Below are 12,899 nucleotides of genomic sequence, written 5' to 3'. Positions count from 1 at the left end.
ATCAAATATATTAAAATGAAGCCAAAACTTTACGGATTTCCAAAGAAAAATCAGTACCTATAGCCCATTGGGGGATCGAACCCACGACCTTCGCGTTATTAGCACGACGCTCTAACCAACTGAGCTAATGGGCCACACAGTTCATACGCTTTCCAAGATATCAAATATATTAAAATGAAGCCAAACTTTATGGATTTCCAAAGGAAAAACAGTACCTATGGCCCATGGGGGGATCGAACCTACGACCTTCGCGTTATTAGCACGACGCTCTAACCAACTGAGCTAATGGGCCACACAGCTCATACGCTTTCCAAGATATCAAATATATTAAAATGAAGCCAAAACTTTACGGATTTCCAAAGAAAAAACAGTACCTATGGCCCATGAGGGGATCGAACCCACGACCTTCGCGTTATTAGCACGACGCTCTAACTAACTGAGCTAATGGGCCACACACTTAACATGCTTCCCAAGATATCATATATATTAAAATGAAGCCAAAACTTTACGGATTTCGAAAGAAAAAACAGTACCTATGGCCCATGGGGGGATCGAATCCACGATCTTCGCCTTATTAGCACGACGCTCTAGCCAACTGAGCTAATGGGCCACACTCTTAACACGCTTTCCAAGATATCAAATATATTTAAATGAAGCCAAAACAATACGGATTTCCAAAGAATAAACAGTACCTATGGCCCAAGGGGGGATCTAACCCACGACCATCAAGTTATTAGCACGACGCTCTAACCAACTGAGCTAATGGGCCACACACTTAACATGCTTTCCAAGATATCAAATATATTAAAATGAAGCCAAAACTTTACGGATTTCCAAAGAAAAAACAATACCTATAGCCCATGGGGGGATCGAACCCACGACCTTCGTGTTATTAGCACGACGCTCTAACCAACTGAGCTAATGGGCCACACAGTTCATACGCTTTCCAAGATATCAAATATATTAAAATGAAGCCAAACTTTACGGATTTCCAAAGGAAAAACAGTACCTATGGTCCATGGGGGGATCGAACCCACGACCTTCGCGTTATTAGCACGACGCTCTAACCAACTGAGCTAATGGGCCACACAGCTCATACGCTTTCCAAGATATCAAATATATTAAAATGAAGCCAAAACTTTACGGATTTCCAAAGGAAAAACAGTACCTATGGTCCAAGGGGGGATTGAACCCACGACCTTCGCGTTATTAGCACGACGCTCTAACCAACTGAGCTAATGGGCCACACAGCTCATACGCTTTCCAAGATATCAAATATATTAAAATGAAGCCAAACTTTACGGATTTCCAAAGGAAAAACAGTACCTATGGTCCAAGGGGGGATCGAACCCACGACCTTCGCGTTATTAGCACGACGCTCTAATCAATTGAGCTAATGGGCCACACAGCTCGTACGCTTTCCAAGATATCAAATATATTAAAATGAAGCCAAAACTTTACGGATTTCCAAAGAAAAAACAGTACCTATGGCCCATGGGGGGATTGAACCCACGACCTTCGCGTTATTAGCACGACGCTCTAACCAACTGAGCTAATGGGCCACACACTTAACATGCTTTCCAAGATATCAAATATATTAAAATGAAGCCAAAACTTTACGGATTTCCAAAGAAAAATCAGTACCTATAGCCCATTGGGGGATCGAACCCACGACCTTCGCGTTATTAGCACGACGCTCTAACCAACTGAGCTAATGGGCCACACAGTTCACACGCTTTCCAAGATATCAAATATATTAAAATGAAGCCAAACTTTACGGATTTCCAAAGAAAAAACAGTACCTATGGCCCATGGGGGGATCGAACCTACGACCTTCGCGTTATTAGCACGACGCTCTAACCAACTGAGCTAATGGGCCACACACTTAATATGCTTTCCAAGATATCAAATATATTAAAATGAAGCCAAAACTTTACGGATTTCCAAAGAAAAAACAGTACCTATGGCCCATGGGGGGATTGAACCCACCACCTTCGCGTTATTAGCACGACGCTCTAACCAACTGAGCTAATAGGCCACACACCTAAAATGCTTTCCAAGATATCAAATATATTAAAATGAAGCCAAAACTTTACGGATTTCCAAAGAAAAAACAGTACCTATGGCCCATGGGGGGATCGAACCCACGACCTTCGCGTTATTAGCACGGCGCTCTAACCAACTGAGCTAATGGGCCACACACTTAACATGCTTTCCAAGATATCAAATATATTAAAATGAAGCCAAAACTTTACGGATTTCCAAAGAAAATCAGTACCTATAGCCCATGGGGGGATCGAACCCACGACCTTCGCGTTATTAGCACGACGCTCTAACCAACTGAGCTAATGGGCCACACAGTTCATACGCTTTCCAAGATATCAAATATATTAAAATGAAGCCAAACTTTACGGATTTCCAAAGGAAAAACAGTACCTATGGCCCATGGGGGGATCGAACCCACGACCTTCGCGTTATTAGAACGACGCTCTAACCAACTGAGCTAATGGGCCGCACAGCTCATACGCTTTCCAAGATATCAAATATATTAAAATGAAGCCAAAACTTTACGGATTTCCAAAGAAAAAACAGTACCTATGGCCCATGGGGGGATTGAACCCACCACCTTCGCGTTATTAGCACGACGCTCTAACCAACTGAGCTAATGGGCCACACACTTAACATGCTTTCCAAGATATCAAATATATTAAAATGAAGCCAAAACTTTACGGATTTCCAAAGAAAATCAGTACCTATAGCCCATGGGGGGATCGAACCCACGACCTTCGCGTTATTAGCACGACGCTCTAACCAACTGAGCTAATGGGCCACACAGTTCATACGCTTTCCAAGATATCAAATATATTAAAATGAAGCCAAACTTTACGGATTTCCAAAGGAAAAACAGTACCTATGGCCCATGGGGGGATCGAACCCACGACCTTCGCGTTATTAGAACGACGCTCTAACCAACTGAGCTAATGGGCCACACAGCTCATACGCTTTCCAAGATATCAAATATATTAAAATGAAGCCAAAACTTTACGGATTAACAAAGAAAAAACAGTACCTATGGCCCATGGGGGGATCGAACCCACGACCTTCGCGTTATTAGCACGACGCTCTAACCAACTGAGCTAATGGGCCACACAGTTCATACGCTTTCCAAGATATCAAATATATTAAAATGAAGCCAAACTTTACGGATTTCCAAAGGAAAAACAGTACCTATGGCCCATGGGGGGATCGAACCCACGACCTTCGCGTTATTAGAACGACGCTCTAACCAACTGAGCTAATGGGCCGCACAGCTCATACGCTTTCCAAGATATCAAATATATTAAAATGAAGCCAAAACTTTACGGATTTCCAAAGAAAAAACAGTACCTATGGCCCATGGGGGGATCGAACCCACGACCTTCGCGTTATTAGCACGACGCTCTAACTAACTGAGCTAATGGGCCACACACTTAACATGCTTCCCAAGATATCATATATATTAAAATGAAGCCAAAACTTTACGGATTTCGAAAGAAAAAACAGTACCTATGGCCCATGGGGGGATCGAATCCACGATCTTCGCCTTATTAGCACGACGCTCTAGCCAACTGAGCTAATGGGCCACACTCTTAACACGCTTTCCAAGATATCAAATATATTTAAATGAAGCCAAAACAATACGGATTTCCAAAGAATAAACAGTACCTATGGCCCAAGGGGGGATCTAACCCACGACCATCAAGTTATTAGCACGACGCTCTAACCAACTGAGCTAATGGGCCACACACTTAACATGCTTTCCAAGATATCAAATATATTAAAATGAAGCCAAAACTTTACGGATTTCCAAAGAAAAAACAATACCTATAGCCCATGGGGGGATCGAACCCACGACCTTCGTGTTATTAGCACGACGCTCTAACCAACTGAGCTAATGGGCCACACAGTTCATACGCTTTCCAAGATATCAAATATATTAAAATGAAGCCAAACTTTACGGATTTCCAAAGGAAAAACAGTACCTATGGTCCATGGGGGGATCGAACCCACGACCTTCGCGTTATTAGCACGACGCTCTAACCAACTGAGCTAATGGGCCACACAGCTCATACGCTTTCCAAGATATCAAATATATTAAAATGAAGCCAAAACTTTACGGATTTCCAAAGAAAAAACAGTACCTATGGCCCATGGGGGGATTGAACCCACGACCTTCGCGTTATTAGCACGACGCTCTAACCAACTGAGCTAATGGGCCACACACTTAACATGCTTTCCAAGATATCAAATATATTAAAATGAAGCCAAAACTTTACGAATTTCCAAAGAAAAAACAGTACCTATGGCCCATGGGGGGATCGAACCCACGACCTTCGCGTTATTAGCACGACGCTCTAACCAACTGAGCTAATGGGCAACACAGTTCATACGCTTTCCAAGATATCAAATATATTAAAATGAAGCCAAAACTTTACGGATTTCCAAAGAAAAAACAGTACCTATGGCCCATGGGGGGATCGAATCCACGACCTTCGCGTTATTAGCACGACGCTCTAACCAACTGAGCTAATGGGCCATACACTTCATACGCTTTCCAAGATATCAAATATATTAAAATGAAGCCAAAACTTTACGGATTTCCAAAGAAAAAACAGTACCTATGGCCCATGGGGGGATCGAACCCACGACCTTCGCGTTATTAGCACGACGCTCTAACTAACTGAGCTAATGGGCCACACACTTAACATGCTTCCCAAGATATCATATATATTAAAATGAAGCCAAAACTTTACGGATTTCGAAAGAAAAACAGTACCTATGGCCCATGGGGGGATCGAATCCACGATCTTCGCCTTATTAGCACGACGCTCTAGCCAACTGAGCTAATGGGCCACACTCTTAACACGCTTTCCAAGATATCAAATATATTTAAATGAAGCCAAAACAATACGGATTTCCAAAGAATAAACAGTACCTATGGCCCAAGGGGGGATCTAACCCACGACCATCAAGTTATTAGCACGACGCTCTAACCAACTGAGCTAATGGGCCACACACTTAATATGCTTTCCAAGATATCAAATATATTAAAATGAAGCCAAAACTTTACGGATTTCCAAAGAAAAAACAATACCTATAGCCCATGGGGGGATCGAACCCACGACCTTCGTGTTATTAGCACGACGCTCTAACCAACTGAGCTAATGGGCCACACAGTTCATACGCTTTCCAAGATATCAAATATATTAAAATGAAGCCAAACTTTACGGATTTCCAAAGGAAAAACAGTACCTATGGTCCATGGGGGGATCGAACCCACGACCTTCGCGTTATTAGCACGACGCTCTAACCAACTGAGCTAATGGGCCACACAGCTCATACGCTTTCCAAGATATCAAATATATTAAAATGAAGCCAAAACTTTACGGATTTCCAAAGAAAAAACAGTACCTATGGCCCATGGGAGGATTGAACCCACGACCTTCGCGTTATTAGCACGACGCTCTAACCAACTGAGCTAATGGGCCACAGACTTAACATGCTTTCCAAGATATCAAATATATTAAAATGAAGCCAAAACTTTACGAATTTCCAAAGAAAAAACAGTACCTATGGCCCATGGGGGGATCGAACCCACGACCTTCGCGTTATTAGCACGACGCTCTAACCAACTGAGCTAATGGGCAACACAGTTCATACGCTTTCCAAGATATCAAATATATTAAAATGAAGCCAAAACTTTACGGATTTCCAAAGAAAAAACAGTACCTATGGCCCATGGGGGGATCGAATCCACGACCTTCGCGTTATTAGCACGACGCTCTAGCCAACTGAGCTAATGGGCCACACTCTTAACACGCTTTACAAGATATCGAAAATATTAAAATGAAGCCAAAACTTTACGGATTTCCAAAGAAAAAACAGTACCTATGGCCCATGGGGGGATTGAACCCACGACCTTCGCGTTTTTAGCACGACGCTCTAACCAACTGAGCTTACGGGCCACACACTTAACATGCTTTCCAAGATATCAAATATATTAAAATGAAGCCAAAACTTTACGGATTTCCAAAGAAAAAACAGTACATATGGCCCGTGGGGGGATCGAACCCACGACCTTCGCGTTATTAGCACGACGCTCTAACCAACTGAGCTAATGGGCCACACACTTAACATGCTTTCCAAGATATCAAATATATTAAAATGAAGCCAAAACTTTACGGATTTCCAAAGAAAAAACAGTACCTATGGCCCATGGGGGGATTGAACCCACCACCTTCGCGTTATTAGCACGACGCTCTAACCAACTGAGCTAATAGGCCACACACCTAAAATGCTTTCCAAGATATCAAATATATTAAAATGAAGCCAAAACTTTACGGATTTCCAAAGAAAAAACAGTACCTATGGCCCATGGGGGGATCGAACCCACGACCTTCGCGTTATTAGCACGGCGCTCTAACCAACTGAGCTAATGGGCCACACACTTAACATGCTTTCCAAGATATCAAATATATTAAAATGAAGCCAAAACTTTACGGATTTCCAAAGAAAATCAGTACCTATAGCCCATGGGGGGATCGAACCCACGACCTTCGCGTTATTAGCACGACGCTCTAACCAACTGAGCTAATGGGCCACACAGTTCATACGCTTTCCAAGATATCAAATATATTAAAATGAAGCCAAACTTTACGGATTTCCAAAGGAAAAACAGTACCTATGGCCCATGGGGGGATCGAACCCACGACCTTCGCGTTATTAGAACGACGCTCTAACCAACTGAGCTAATGGGCCGCACAGCTCATACGCTTTCCAAGATATCAAATATATTAAAATGAAGCCAAAACTTTACGGATTTCCAAAGAAAAAACAGTACCTATGGCCCATGGGGGGATTGAACCCACCACCTTCGCGTTATTAGCACGACGCTCTAACCAACTGAGCTAATGGGCCACACACTTAACATGCTTTCCAAGATATCAAATATATTAAAATGAAGCCAAAACTTTACGGATTTCCAAAGAAAATCAGTACCTATAGCCCATGGGGGGATCGAACCCACGACCTTCGCGTTATTAGCACGACGCTCTAACCAACTGAGCTAATGGGCCACACAGTTCATACGCTTTCCAAGATATCAAATATATTAAAATGAAGCCAAACTTTACGGATTTCCAAAGGAAAAACAGTACCTATGGCCCATGGGGGGATCGAACCCACGACCTTCGCGTTATTAGAACGACGCTCTAACCAACTGAGCTAATGGGCCACACAGCTCATACGCTTTCCAAGATATCAAATATATTAAAATGAAGCCAAAACTTTACGGATTAACAAAGAAAAAACAGTACCTATGGCCCATGGGGGGATCGAACCCACGACCTTCGCGTTATTAGCACGACGCTCTAACCAACTGAGCTAATGGGCCACACAGTTCATACGCTTTCCAAGATATCAAATATATTAAAATGAAGCCAAACTTTACGGATTTCCAAAGGAAAAACAGTACCTATGGCCCATGGGGGGATCGAACCCACGACCTTCGCGTTATTAGAACGACGCTCTAACCAACTGAGCTAATGGGCCGCACAGCTCATACGCTTTCCAAGATATCAAATATATTAAAATGAAGCCAAAACTTTACGGATTTCCAAAGAAAAAACAGTACCTATGGCCCATGGGGGGATTGAACCCACCACCTTCGCGTTATTAGCACGACGCTCTAACCAACTGAGCTAATGGGCCACACACTTAACATGCTTTCCAAGATATCAAATATATTAAAATGAAGCCAAAACTTTACGGATTTCCAAAGAAAATCAGTACCTATGGCCCATGGGGGGATTGAACCCACCACCTTCGCGTTATTAGCACGACGCTCTAACCAACTGAGCTAATGGGCTACACAGTTCATACGCTTTCCAAGATATCAAATATATTAAAATGAAGCCAAACTTTACGGATTTCCAAAGGAAAAACAGTACCTATGGCCCATGGGGGGATCGAACCCACGACCTTCGCGTTATTAGAACGACGCTCTAACCAACTGAGCTAATGGGCCACACAGATCATACGCTTTCCAAGATATCAAATATATTAAAATGAAGCCAAAACTTTACGGATTAACAAAGAAAAAACAGTACCTATGGCCCATGGGGGGATCGAACCCACGACCTTCGCGTTATTAGCACGACGCTCTAACCAACTGAGCTAATGGGCCATACACTTAACATGCTTCCCAAGATATCATATATATTAAAATGAAGCCAAAACTTTACGGATTTCCAAAGAAAAAACAGTACCTATGGCCCATGGGGGGATTGAACCCACCACCTTCGCGTTATTAGCACGACGCTCTAACCAACTGAGCTAATGGGCCACACACTTAACATGCTTTCCAAGATATCAAATATATTAAAATGAAGCCAAAACTTTACGGATTTCCAAAGAAAAAACAGTACCTATGGCCCATGGGGGGATTGAACCCACGACCTTCGCGTTTTTAGCACGACGCTCTAACCAACTGAGCTTACGGGCCACACACTTAACATGCTTTCCAAGATATCAAATATATTAAAATGAAGCCAAAACTTTACGGATTTCCAAAGAAAAAACAGTACCTATGCCCCATGGGGGGATCGAACCCACGACCTTCGCGTTATTAGCACGACGCTCTAGCCAACTGAGCTAATGGGCCACACAGTTCATACGCTTTCCAAGATATCAAATATATTAAAATGAAGCCAAAACTTTACGGATTTCCAAAGAAAAAACAGTATCTATGGCCCATGGGTGGATCGAACCCACGACCTTCGCGTTATTAGCACGACGCTCTAACCAACTGAGCTAATGGGCCACACAATTGATACGCTTTCCAAGATATCAAATATATTTAAATGAAGCCAAAACAAAACGGATTTCCAAAGAATAAACAGTACCTATGGCCCAAGGGGGGATCTAACCCACGACCTTCAAGTTATTAGCACGACGCTCTAACCTACTGAGCTAATGGGCCACACTTTTAGTACGGTTTCCCAGATATCAAATATATTAAAATGAAGCCAAAACTTTACGGATTTTCAAAGAAAAAACAGCACCTATGGCCCAAGTGGGGATCGAACCCACGACCCTCGCGTTATTAGCACGACGCTCTAACCAACTGAGCTAATGGGTAACACAGTTCATATGCTTTCCAAGATATCAAAAATATTAAAATGAAGCCAAAACTTTACGGATTTCCAAAGAAAAAACAGTACCTATAGCCCATAGGGGGATCGAACCCACGACCTTCGCGTTATAAGCACGACACTCTAACCAACTGAGCTAATGGGCCACACAGTTCATACGCTTTCCAAGATATCGAACATATTAAAATGAAGCCAAAACGTTACGGATTTCCAAAGAATAAACAGTACCTATGGCCCAAGGGGGGATCTAACCCACGACCTTCAAGTTATTAGCACGACGCTCTAACCTACTGAGCTAATGGGCCACACTTTTAGTACGGTTTCCCAGATATCAAATATATTAAAATGAAGCCAAAACTTTACGGATTTTCAAAGAAAAAACAGCACCTATGGCCCAAGTGGGGATCGAACCCACGACCCTCGCGTTATTAGCACGACGCTCTAACCAACTGAGCTAATGGGTAACACAGTTCATATGCTTTCCAAGATATCAAAAATATTAAAATGAAGCCAAAACTTTACGGATTTCCAAAGAAAAAACAGTACCTATAGCCCATAGGGGGATCGAACCCACGACCTTCGCGTTATAAGCACGACACTCTAACCAACTGAGCTAATGGGCCACACAGTTCATACGCTTTCCAAGATATCGAACATATTAAAATGAAGCCAAAACGTTACGGATTTCCAAAGAAAAAACAGTACCTATGGCCCATGGGGGGATCGAATCCACGACCTTCGCGTTATTAGCACGACGCTCTAACCAACTGAGCTAATGGGCCACACAGTTCATACGCTTTCCAAGATATCAAATATATCAAATATATTAAAATGAAGCCAAAACTTTACGGATTTCCAAAGAAAAAACAGTACCTATGGCCCATGGGGGGATTGAACCCACGACCTTCGCGTTAATAGCACGACGCTCTAACCAACTGAGCTAATGGGCCACACACATAACATGCTTTCCAAGATATCAAATATATTAAAATGAAGCCAAAACGTTACAGATTTCGAAGAAAGAACTGTACCTATGGCCCATGGAGGGATCGAACCCACGACCTTCGCGTTATTAGCACGACGCTCTAACCAACTGAGCTAATGGGCCACACACTTAACATGCTTTCCAAGATATCAAATATATTAAAATGAAGCCAAAACTTTACGGATTTCCAAAGAAAAAACAGTACCTATGGCCCATGGGTGGATCGAACCCACGACCTTCGCGTTATTAGCACGACGCTCTAACCAACAGAGCTAATGGGCCACACAATTGATACGCTTTCCAAGATATCAAATATATTTAAATGAAGCTAGAACAATACGGATTTCCAAAGAATAAACAGTTTCAATGGCCCATGGGGGGATCTAACCCACGACTTTCAAGTTATTAGCACGACGCTCTAACCTACTGAGCTAATGGGCCACACTTTTAGTACGCTTTCCCAGATATCAGATATATTAAAATGAACCCAAAACTTTACGGATTTTCAAAGAAAAAACAGCACCTATGGCCCAAGTGGGGACCGAACCCACGACCATCGCGTTATTAGCACGACGCTCTAACCAACTGAGCTAATGGGCCACACAGTTCATATGCTTTCCAAGATAACAGAAATATTAAAATGAAGCCAAAACTTTACGGATTTCCAAAGAAAAAACAGTACCTATGGCCCATGGGGGGATCGAACCCACGACCTTCGCGTTATTAGCACGACGCTCTAGCCAACTGAGCTAATGGGCCACACTCTTAACACGCTTTCCAAGATATCGAAAATATTAAAATGAAGCCAAAACTTTACGGATTTCCAAAGAAAAAACAGTACCTATGGCCCATGGGGGGATCGAATCCACGACCTTCGCGTTATTAGCACGACGCTCTAGCCAACTGAGCTAATGGGCCACACTCTTAACACGCTTTCCAAGATATCGAAAATATTAAAATGAAGCCAAAACTTTACGGATTTCCAAAGAAAAAACAGTACCTATGGCCCATGGGGGGATTGAACCCACGACCTTCGCGTTTTTAGCACGACGCTCTAACCAACTGAGCTTACGGGCCACACACTTAACATGCTTTCCAAGATATCAAATATATTAAAATGAAGCCAAAACTTTACGGATTTCCAAAGAAAAAACAGTACCTATGCCCCATGGGGGGATCGAACCCACGACCTTCGCGTTATTAGCACGACGCTCTCACCAACTGAGCAAATGGCCACACTCTTCACACGCTTTCCAAGATATCGAAAATATTAAAATGAAGCCAAAACTTTACGGATTTCCAAAGAAAAAACAGTACCTATGGCCCATGGGGGGATTGAACCCACCACCTTCGCGTTTTTAGCACGACGCTCTAACCAACTGAGCTTACGGGCCACACACTTAACATGCTTTCCAAGATATCAAATATATTTAAATGAAGCCAAAACAAAACGGATTTCCAAAGAATAAACAGTACCTATGGCCCAAGGGGGGATCTAACCCACGACCTTCAAGTTATTAGCACGACGCTCTAACCTACTGAGCTAATGGGCCACACTTTTAGTACGGTTTCCCAGATATCAAATATATTAAAATGAAGCCAAAACTTTACGGATTTTCAAAGAAAAAACAGCACCTATGACCCAAGTGGGGATCGAACCCACGACCCTCGCGTTATTAGCACGACGCTCTAACCAACTGAGCTAATGGGTAACACAGTTCATATGCTTTCCAAGATATCAAAAATATTAAAATGAAGCCAAAACTTTACGGATTTCCAAAGAAAAAACAGTACCTATAGCCCATAGGGGGATCGAACCCACGACCTTCGCGTTATAAGCACGACACTCTAACCAACTGAGCTAATGGGCCACACAGTTCATACGCTTTCCAAGATATCGAACATATTAAAATGAAGCCAAAACGTTACGGATTTCCAAAGAAAAAACAGTACCTATGGCCCATGGGGGGATCGAATCCACGACCTTCGCGTTATTAGCACGACGCTCTAACCAACTGAGCTAATGGGCCACACAGTTCATACGCTTTCCAAGATATCAAATATATCAAATATATTAAAATGAAGCCAAAACTTTACGGATTTCCAAAGAAAAAACAGTACCTATGGCCCATGGGGGGATTGAACCCACGACCTTCGCGTTATTAGCACGACGCTCTAACCAACTGAGCTAATGGGCCACACACTTAACATGCTTTCCAAGATATCAAATATATTAAAATGAAGCCAAAACGTTACAGATTTCGAAGAAAGAACTGTACCTATGGCCCATGGAGGGATCGAACCCACGACCTTCGCGTTATTAGCACGACGCTCTAACCAACTGAGCTAATGGGCCACACACTTAACATGCTTTCCAAGATATCAAATATATTAAAATGAAGCCAAAACTTTACGGATTTCCAAAGAAAAAACAGTACCTATGGCCCATGGGTGGATCGTACCCACGACCTTCGCGTTATTAGCACGACGCTCTAACCAACAGAGCTAATGGGCCACACAATTGATACGCTTTCCAAGATATCAAATATATTTAAATGAAGCTAAAACAATACGGATTTCCAAAGAATAAACAGTTTCAATGGCCCATGGGGGGATCTAACCCACGACTTTCAAGTTATTAGCACGACGCTCTAACCTACTGAGCTAATGGGCCACACTTTTAGTACGCTTTCCCAGATATCAGATATATTAAAATGAACCCA

The 12,899-nt window shown here is 42.6% G+C and overlaps 74 non-coding genes across 74 annotated transcripts; all 74 read right to left on the bottom strand.

Annotated features, from left to right (window-relative positions):
* Positions 1 to 60: 60 nt before the first annotated feature.
* Positions 61 to 134, bottom strand: TRNAI-AAU (transfer RNA isoleucine (anticodon AAU)). Its single transcript has one exon. It is a non-coding gene; the product is annotated as a tRNA-Ile (tRNA).
* An 84-nt stretch (positions 135 to 218) lies between these two features.
* Positions 219 to 292, bottom strand: TRNAI-AAU (transfer RNA isoleucine (anticodon AAU)). Its single transcript has one exon. It is a non-coding gene; the product is annotated as a tRNA-Ile (tRNA).
* Positions 293 to 377: 85 nt separating this feature from the next.
* Positions 378 to 451, bottom strand: TRNAI-AAU (transfer RNA isoleucine (anticodon AAU)). The gene has a single exon. It is a non-coding gene; the product is annotated as a tRNA-Ile (tRNA).
* Positions 452 to 536: 85 nt separating this feature from the next.
* TRNAI-AAU (transfer RNA isoleucine (anticodon AAU)) lies at positions 537 to 610 on the bottom strand. Its single transcript has one exon. It is a non-coding gene; the product is annotated as a tRNA-Ile (tRNA).
* Positions 611 to 695: 85 nt separating this feature from the next.
* On the bottom strand, positions 696 to 769 carry TRNAI-AAU (transfer RNA isoleucine (anticodon AAU)). The gene has a single exon. It is a non-coding gene; the product is annotated as a tRNA-Ile (tRNA).
* An 85-nt stretch (positions 770 to 854) lies between these two features.
* TRNAI-AAU (transfer RNA isoleucine (anticodon AAU)) lies at positions 855 to 928 on the bottom strand. Its single transcript has one exon. It is a non-coding gene; the product is annotated as a tRNA-Ile (tRNA).
* Positions 929 to 1,012: 84 nt separating this feature from the next.
* TRNAI-AAU (transfer RNA isoleucine (anticodon AAU)) lies at positions 1,013 to 1,086 on the bottom strand. Its single transcript has one exon. It is a non-coding gene; the product is annotated as a tRNA-Ile (tRNA).
* Positions 1,087 to 1,171: 85 nt separating this feature from the next.
* TRNAI-AAU (transfer RNA isoleucine (anticodon AAU)) lies at positions 1,172 to 1,245 on the bottom strand. Its single transcript has one exon. It is a non-coding gene; the product is annotated as a tRNA-Ile (tRNA).
* Positions 1,246 to 1,329: 84 nt separating this feature from the next.
* Positions 1,330 to 1,403, bottom strand: TRNAI-AAU (transfer RNA isoleucine (anticodon AAU)). The gene has a single exon. It is a non-coding gene; the product is annotated as a tRNA-Ile (tRNA).
* An 85-nt stretch (positions 1,404 to 1,488) lies between these two features.
* TRNAI-AAU (transfer RNA isoleucine (anticodon AAU)) lies at positions 1,489 to 1,562 on the bottom strand. Its single transcript has one exon. It is a non-coding gene; the product is annotated as a tRNA-Ile (tRNA).
* Positions 1,563 to 1,647: 85 nt separating this feature from the next.
* TRNAI-AAU (transfer RNA isoleucine (anticodon AAU)) lies at positions 1,648 to 1,721 on the bottom strand. The gene has a single exon. It is a non-coding gene; the product is annotated as a tRNA-Ile (tRNA).
* Positions 1,722 to 1,805: 84 nt separating this feature from the next.
* TRNAI-AAU (transfer RNA isoleucine (anticodon AAU)) lies at positions 1,806 to 1,879 on the bottom strand. The gene has a single exon. It is a non-coding gene; the product is annotated as a tRNA-Ile (tRNA).
* An 85-nt stretch (positions 1,880 to 1,964) lies between these two features.
* On the bottom strand, positions 1,965 to 2,038 carry TRNAI-AAU (transfer RNA isoleucine (anticodon AAU)). The gene has a single exon. It is a non-coding gene; the product is annotated as a tRNA-Ile (tRNA).
* An 85-nt stretch (positions 2,039 to 2,123) lies between these two features.
* On the bottom strand, positions 2,124 to 2,197 carry TRNAI-AAU (transfer RNA isoleucine (anticodon AAU)). Its single transcript has one exon. It is a non-coding gene; the product is annotated as a tRNA-Ile (tRNA).
* Positions 2,198 to 2,281: 84 nt separating this feature from the next.
* TRNAI-AAU (transfer RNA isoleucine (anticodon AAU)) lies at positions 2,282 to 2,355 on the bottom strand. Its single transcript has one exon. It is a non-coding gene; the product is annotated as a tRNA-Ile (tRNA).
* An 84-nt stretch (positions 2,356 to 2,439) lies between these two features.
* Positions 2,440 to 2,513, bottom strand: TRNAI-AAU (transfer RNA isoleucine (anticodon AAU)). The gene has a single exon. It is a non-coding gene; the product is annotated as a tRNA-Ile (tRNA).
* Positions 2,514 to 2,598: 85 nt separating this feature from the next.
* Positions 2,599 to 2,672, bottom strand: TRNAI-AAU (transfer RNA isoleucine (anticodon AAU)). The gene has a single exon. It is a non-coding gene; the product is annotated as a tRNA-Ile (tRNA).
* An 84-nt stretch (positions 2,673 to 2,756) lies between these two features.
* Positions 2,757 to 2,830, bottom strand: TRNAI-AAU (transfer RNA isoleucine (anticodon AAU)). The gene has a single exon. It is a non-coding gene; the product is annotated as a tRNA-Ile (tRNA).
* Positions 2,831 to 2,914: 84 nt separating this feature from the next.
* Positions 2,915 to 2,988, bottom strand: TRNAI-AAU (transfer RNA isoleucine (anticodon AAU)). The gene has a single exon. It is a non-coding gene; the product is annotated as a tRNA-Ile (tRNA).
* An 85-nt stretch (positions 2,989 to 3,073) lies between these two features.
* On the bottom strand, positions 3,074 to 3,147 carry TRNAI-AAU (transfer RNA isoleucine (anticodon AAU)). The gene has a single exon. It is a non-coding gene; the product is annotated as a tRNA-Ile (tRNA).
* Positions 3,148 to 3,231: 84 nt separating this feature from the next.
* On the bottom strand, positions 3,232 to 3,305 carry TRNAI-AAU (transfer RNA isoleucine (anticodon AAU)). Its single transcript has one exon. It is a non-coding gene; the product is annotated as a tRNA-Ile (tRNA).
* An 85-nt stretch (positions 3,306 to 3,390) lies between these two features.
* TRNAI-AAU (transfer RNA isoleucine (anticodon AAU)) lies at positions 3,391 to 3,464 on the bottom strand. Its single transcript has one exon. It is a non-coding gene; the product is annotated as a tRNA-Ile (tRNA).
* Positions 3,465 to 3,549: 85 nt separating this feature from the next.
* Positions 3,550 to 3,623, bottom strand: TRNAI-AAU (transfer RNA isoleucine (anticodon AAU)). The gene has a single exon. It is a non-coding gene; the product is annotated as a tRNA-Ile (tRNA).
* An 85-nt stretch (positions 3,624 to 3,708) lies between these two features.
* Positions 3,709 to 3,782, bottom strand: TRNAI-AAU (transfer RNA isoleucine (anticodon AAU)). The gene has a single exon. It is a non-coding gene; the product is annotated as a tRNA-Ile (tRNA).
* Positions 3,783 to 3,867: 85 nt separating this feature from the next.
* On the bottom strand, positions 3,868 to 3,941 carry TRNAI-AAU (transfer RNA isoleucine (anticodon AAU)). The gene has a single exon. It is a non-coding gene; the product is annotated as a tRNA-Ile (tRNA).
* An 84-nt stretch (positions 3,942 to 4,025) lies between these two features.
* Positions 4,026 to 4,099, bottom strand: TRNAI-AAU (transfer RNA isoleucine (anticodon AAU)). The gene has a single exon. It is a non-coding gene; the product is annotated as a tRNA-Ile (tRNA).
* An 85-nt stretch (positions 4,100 to 4,184) lies between these two features.
* Positions 4,185 to 4,258, bottom strand: TRNAI-AAU (transfer RNA isoleucine (anticodon AAU)). The gene has a single exon. It is a non-coding gene; the product is annotated as a tRNA-Ile (tRNA).
* An 85-nt stretch (positions 4,259 to 4,343) lies between these two features.
* Positions 4,344 to 4,417, bottom strand: TRNAI-AAU (transfer RNA isoleucine (anticodon AAU)). Its single transcript has one exon. It is a non-coding gene; the product is annotated as a tRNA-Ile (tRNA).
* An 85-nt stretch (positions 4,418 to 4,502) lies between these two features.
* TRNAI-AAU (transfer RNA isoleucine (anticodon AAU)) lies at positions 4,503 to 4,576 on the bottom strand. The gene has a single exon. It is a non-coding gene; the product is annotated as a tRNA-Ile (tRNA).
* An 85-nt stretch (positions 4,577 to 4,661) lies between these two features.
* Positions 4,662 to 4,735, bottom strand: TRNAI-AAU (transfer RNA isoleucine (anticodon AAU)). The gene has a single exon. It is a non-coding gene; the product is annotated as a tRNA-Ile (tRNA).
* Positions 4,736 to 4,819: 84 nt separating this feature from the next.
* TRNAI-AAU (transfer RNA isoleucine (anticodon AAU)) lies at positions 4,820 to 4,893 on the bottom strand. Its single transcript has one exon. It is a non-coding gene; the product is annotated as a tRNA-Ile (tRNA).
* Positions 4,894 to 4,978: 85 nt separating this feature from the next.
* TRNAI-AAU (transfer RNA isoleucine (anticodon AAU)) lies at positions 4,979 to 5,052 on the bottom strand. Its single transcript has one exon. It is a non-coding gene; the product is annotated as a tRNA-Ile (tRNA).
* An 85-nt stretch (positions 5,053 to 5,137) lies between these two features.
* On the bottom strand, positions 5,138 to 5,211 carry TRNAI-AAU (transfer RNA isoleucine (anticodon AAU)). Its single transcript has one exon. It is a non-coding gene; the product is annotated as a tRNA-Ile (tRNA).
* An 84-nt stretch (positions 5,212 to 5,295) lies between these two features.
* TRNAI-AAU (transfer RNA isoleucine (anticodon AAU)) lies at positions 5,296 to 5,369 on the bottom strand. Its single transcript has one exon. It is a non-coding gene; the product is annotated as a tRNA-Ile (tRNA).
* Positions 5,370 to 5,454: 85 nt separating this feature from the next.
* On the bottom strand, positions 5,455 to 5,528 carry TRNAI-AAU (transfer RNA isoleucine (anticodon AAU)). The gene has a single exon. It is a non-coding gene; the product is annotated as a tRNA-Ile (tRNA).
* Positions 5,529 to 5,613: 85 nt separating this feature from the next.
* Positions 5,614 to 5,687, bottom strand: TRNAI-AAU (transfer RNA isoleucine (anticodon AAU)). Its single transcript has one exon. It is a non-coding gene; the product is annotated as a tRNA-Ile (tRNA).
* An 85-nt stretch (positions 5,688 to 5,772) lies between these two features.
* On the bottom strand, positions 5,773 to 5,846 carry TRNAI-AAU (transfer RNA isoleucine (anticodon AAU)). Its single transcript has one exon. It is a non-coding gene; the product is annotated as a tRNA-Ile (tRNA).
* Positions 5,847 to 5,931: 85 nt separating this feature from the next.
* Positions 5,932 to 6,005, bottom strand: TRNAF-AAA (transfer RNA phenylalanine (anticodon AAA)). The gene has a single exon. It is a non-coding gene; the product is annotated as a tRNA-Phe (tRNA).
* An 85-nt stretch (positions 6,006 to 6,090) lies between these two features.
* Positions 6,091 to 6,164, bottom strand: TRNAI-AAU (transfer RNA isoleucine (anticodon AAU)). Its single transcript has one exon. It is a non-coding gene; the product is annotated as a tRNA-Ile (tRNA).
* Positions 6,165 to 6,249: 85 nt separating this feature from the next.
* Positions 6,250 to 6,323, bottom strand: TRNAI-AAU (transfer RNA isoleucine (anticodon AAU)). Its single transcript has one exon. It is a non-coding gene; the product is annotated as a tRNA-Ile (tRNA).
* Positions 6,324 to 6,408: 85 nt separating this feature from the next.
* TRNAI-AAU (transfer RNA isoleucine (anticodon AAU)) lies at positions 6,409 to 6,482 on the bottom strand. The gene has a single exon. It is a non-coding gene; the product is annotated as a tRNA-Ile (tRNA).
* Positions 6,483 to 6,566: 84 nt separating this feature from the next.
* On the bottom strand, positions 6,567 to 6,640 carry TRNAI-AAU (transfer RNA isoleucine (anticodon AAU)). Its single transcript has one exon. It is a non-coding gene; the product is annotated as a tRNA-Ile (tRNA).
* Positions 6,641 to 6,724: 84 nt separating this feature from the next.
* Positions 6,725 to 6,798, bottom strand: TRNAI-AAU (transfer RNA isoleucine (anticodon AAU)). Its single transcript has one exon. It is a non-coding gene; the product is annotated as a tRNA-Ile (tRNA).
* An 85-nt stretch (positions 6,799 to 6,883) lies between these two features.
* Positions 6,884 to 6,957, bottom strand: TRNAI-AAU (transfer RNA isoleucine (anticodon AAU)). Its single transcript has one exon. It is a non-coding gene; the product is annotated as a tRNA-Ile (tRNA).
* An 84-nt stretch (positions 6,958 to 7,041) lies between these two features.
* On the bottom strand, positions 7,042 to 7,115 carry TRNAI-AAU (transfer RNA isoleucine (anticodon AAU)). The gene has a single exon. It is a non-coding gene; the product is annotated as a tRNA-Ile (tRNA).
* An 84-nt stretch (positions 7,116 to 7,199) lies between these two features.
* TRNAI-AAU (transfer RNA isoleucine (anticodon AAU)) lies at positions 7,200 to 7,273 on the bottom strand. The gene has a single exon. It is a non-coding gene; the product is annotated as a tRNA-Ile (tRNA).
* An 85-nt stretch (positions 7,274 to 7,358) lies between these two features.
* TRNAI-AAU (transfer RNA isoleucine (anticodon AAU)) lies at positions 7,359 to 7,432 on the bottom strand. The gene has a single exon. It is a non-coding gene; the product is annotated as a tRNA-Ile (tRNA).
* An 84-nt stretch (positions 7,433 to 7,516) lies between these two features.
* TRNAI-AAU (transfer RNA isoleucine (anticodon AAU)) lies at positions 7,517 to 7,590 on the bottom strand. The gene has a single exon. It is a non-coding gene; the product is annotated as a tRNA-Ile (tRNA).
* Positions 7,591 to 7,675: 85 nt separating this feature from the next.
* On the bottom strand, positions 7,676 to 7,749 carry TRNAI-AAU (transfer RNA isoleucine (anticodon AAU)). The gene has a single exon. It is a non-coding gene; the product is annotated as a tRNA-Ile (tRNA).
* An 84-nt stretch (positions 7,750 to 7,833) lies between these two features.
* On the bottom strand, positions 7,834 to 7,907 carry TRNAI-AAU (transfer RNA isoleucine (anticodon AAU)). The gene has a single exon. It is a non-coding gene; the product is annotated as a tRNA-Ile (tRNA).
* Positions 7,908 to 7,991: 84 nt separating this feature from the next.
* On the bottom strand, positions 7,992 to 8,065 carry TRNAI-AAU (transfer RNA isoleucine (anticodon AAU)). Its single transcript has one exon. It is a non-coding gene; the product is annotated as a tRNA-Ile (tRNA).
* An 85-nt stretch (positions 8,066 to 8,150) lies between these two features.
* On the bottom strand, positions 8,151 to 8,224 carry TRNAI-AAU (transfer RNA isoleucine (anticodon AAU)). The gene has a single exon. It is a non-coding gene; the product is annotated as a tRNA-Ile (tRNA).
* Positions 8,225 to 8,309: 85 nt separating this feature from the next.
* On the bottom strand, positions 8,310 to 8,383 carry TRNAI-AAU (transfer RNA isoleucine (anticodon AAU)). The gene has a single exon. It is a non-coding gene; the product is annotated as a tRNA-Ile (tRNA).
* Positions 8,384 to 8,468: 85 nt separating this feature from the next.
* Positions 8,469 to 8,542, bottom strand: TRNAF-AAA (transfer RNA phenylalanine (anticodon AAA)). The gene has a single exon. It is a non-coding gene; the product is annotated as a tRNA-Phe (tRNA).
* An 85-nt stretch (positions 8,543 to 8,627) lies between these two features.
* On the bottom strand, positions 8,628 to 8,701 carry TRNAI-AAU (transfer RNA isoleucine (anticodon AAU)). The gene has a single exon. It is a non-coding gene; the product is annotated as a tRNA-Ile (tRNA).
* Positions 8,702 to 8,786: 85 nt separating this feature from the next.
* Positions 8,787 to 8,860, bottom strand: TRNAI-AAU (transfer RNA isoleucine (anticodon AAU)). The gene has a single exon. It is a non-coding gene; the product is annotated as a tRNA-Ile (tRNA).
* Positions 8,861 to 9,263: 403 nt separating this feature from the next.
* TRNAI-UAU (transfer RNA isoleucine (anticodon UAU)) lies at positions 9,264 to 9,337 on the bottom strand. The gene has a single exon. It is a non-coding gene; the product is annotated as a tRNA-Ile (tRNA).
* A 403-nt stretch (positions 9,338 to 9,740) lies between these two features.
* On the bottom strand, positions 9,741 to 9,814 carry TRNAI-UAU (transfer RNA isoleucine (anticodon UAU)). The gene has a single exon. It is a non-coding gene; the product is annotated as a tRNA-Ile (tRNA).
* An 85-nt stretch (positions 9,815 to 9,899) lies between these two features.
* On the bottom strand, positions 9,900 to 9,973 carry TRNAI-AAU (transfer RNA isoleucine (anticodon AAU)). The gene has a single exon. It is a non-coding gene; the product is annotated as a tRNA-Ile (tRNA).
* A 94-nt stretch (positions 9,974 to 10,067) lies between these two features.
* On the bottom strand, positions 10,068 to 10,141 carry TRNAN-AUU (transfer RNA asparagine (anticodon AUU)). The gene has a single exon. It is a non-coding gene; the product is annotated as a tRNA-Asn (tRNA).
* Positions 10,142 to 10,225: 84 nt separating this feature from the next.
* Positions 10,226 to 10,299, bottom strand: TRNAI-AAU (transfer RNA isoleucine (anticodon AAU)). The gene has a single exon. It is a non-coding gene; the product is annotated as a tRNA-Ile (tRNA).
* Positions 10,300 to 10,384: 85 nt separating this feature from the next.
* Positions 10,385 to 10,458, bottom strand: TRNAI-AAU (transfer RNA isoleucine (anticodon AAU)). The gene has a single exon. It is a non-coding gene; the product is annotated as a tRNA-Ile (tRNA).
* Positions 10,459 to 10,702: 244 nt separating this feature from the next.
* TRNAI-AAU (transfer RNA isoleucine (anticodon AAU)) lies at positions 10,703 to 10,776 on the bottom strand. The gene has a single exon. It is a non-coding gene; the product is annotated as a tRNA-Ile (tRNA).
* Positions 10,777 to 10,861: 85 nt separating this feature from the next.
* TRNAI-AAU (transfer RNA isoleucine (anticodon AAU)) lies at positions 10,862 to 10,935 on the bottom strand. The gene has a single exon. It is a non-coding gene; the product is annotated as a tRNA-Ile (tRNA).
* An 85-nt stretch (positions 10,936 to 11,020) lies between these two features.
* TRNAI-AAU (transfer RNA isoleucine (anticodon AAU)) lies at positions 11,021 to 11,094 on the bottom strand. Its single transcript has one exon. It is a non-coding gene; the product is annotated as a tRNA-Ile (tRNA).
* Positions 11,095 to 11,179: 85 nt separating this feature from the next.
* On the bottom strand, positions 11,180 to 11,253 carry TRNAF-AAA (transfer RNA phenylalanine (anticodon AAA)). The gene has a single exon. It is a non-coding gene; the product is annotated as a tRNA-Phe (tRNA).
* An 85-nt stretch (positions 11,254 to 11,338) lies between these two features.
* Positions 11,339 to 11,410, bottom strand: TRNAI-AAU (transfer RNA isoleucine (anticodon AAU)). Its single transcript has one exon. It is a non-coding gene; the product is annotated as a tRNA-Ile (tRNA).
* Positions 11,411 to 11,496: 86 nt separating this feature from the next.
* On the bottom strand, positions 11,497 to 11,570 carry TRNAF-AAA (transfer RNA phenylalanine (anticodon AAA)). Its single transcript has one exon. It is a non-coding gene; the product is annotated as a tRNA-Phe (tRNA).
* A 244-nt stretch (positions 11,571 to 11,814) lies between these two features.
* On the bottom strand, positions 11,815 to 11,888 carry TRNAI-AAU (transfer RNA isoleucine (anticodon AAU)). The gene has a single exon. It is a non-coding gene; the product is annotated as a tRNA-Ile (tRNA).
* An 85-nt stretch (positions 11,889 to 11,973) lies between these two features.
* TRNAI-UAU (transfer RNA isoleucine (anticodon UAU)) lies at positions 11,974 to 12,047 on the bottom strand. The gene has a single exon. It is a non-coding gene; the product is annotated as a tRNA-Ile (tRNA).
* Positions 12,048 to 12,132: 85 nt separating this feature from the next.
* On the bottom strand, positions 12,133 to 12,206 carry TRNAI-AAU (transfer RNA isoleucine (anticodon AAU)). Its single transcript has one exon. It is a non-coding gene; the product is annotated as a tRNA-Ile (tRNA).
* A 94-nt stretch (positions 12,207 to 12,300) lies between these two features.
* TRNAI-AAU (transfer RNA isoleucine (anticodon AAU)) lies at positions 12,301 to 12,374 on the bottom strand. Its single transcript has one exon. It is a non-coding gene; the product is annotated as a tRNA-Ile (tRNA).
* Positions 12,375 to 12,458: 84 nt separating this feature from the next.
* On the bottom strand, positions 12,459 to 12,532 carry TRNAI-AAU (transfer RNA isoleucine (anticodon AAU)). Its single transcript has one exon. It is a non-coding gene; the product is annotated as a tRNA-Ile (tRNA).
* An 85-nt stretch (positions 12,533 to 12,617) lies between these two features.
* Positions 12,618 to 12,691, bottom strand: TRNAI-AAU (transfer RNA isoleucine (anticodon AAU)). The gene has a single exon. It is a non-coding gene; the product is annotated as a tRNA-Ile (tRNA).
* Between the last annotated feature and the right edge of the window lie 208 nt (positions 12,692 to 12,899).

This window comes from Phalangium opilio, unplaced genomic scaffold (genome assembly GCF_054372755.1).
Source record: "Phalangium opilio isolate 3A_F unplaced genomic scaffold, DU_Popi_V2 ptg000011l_1, whole genome shotgun sequence".
Classification (NCBI taxonomy): domain Eukaryota; kingdom Metazoa; phylum Arthropoda; class Arachnida; order Opiliones; family Phalangiidae; genus Phalangium; species Phalangium opilio.
The sequence above is the reverse complement of the archived record's forward strand: the minus strand, read 5'-3'. Positions and strand labels throughout refer to the sequence as shown.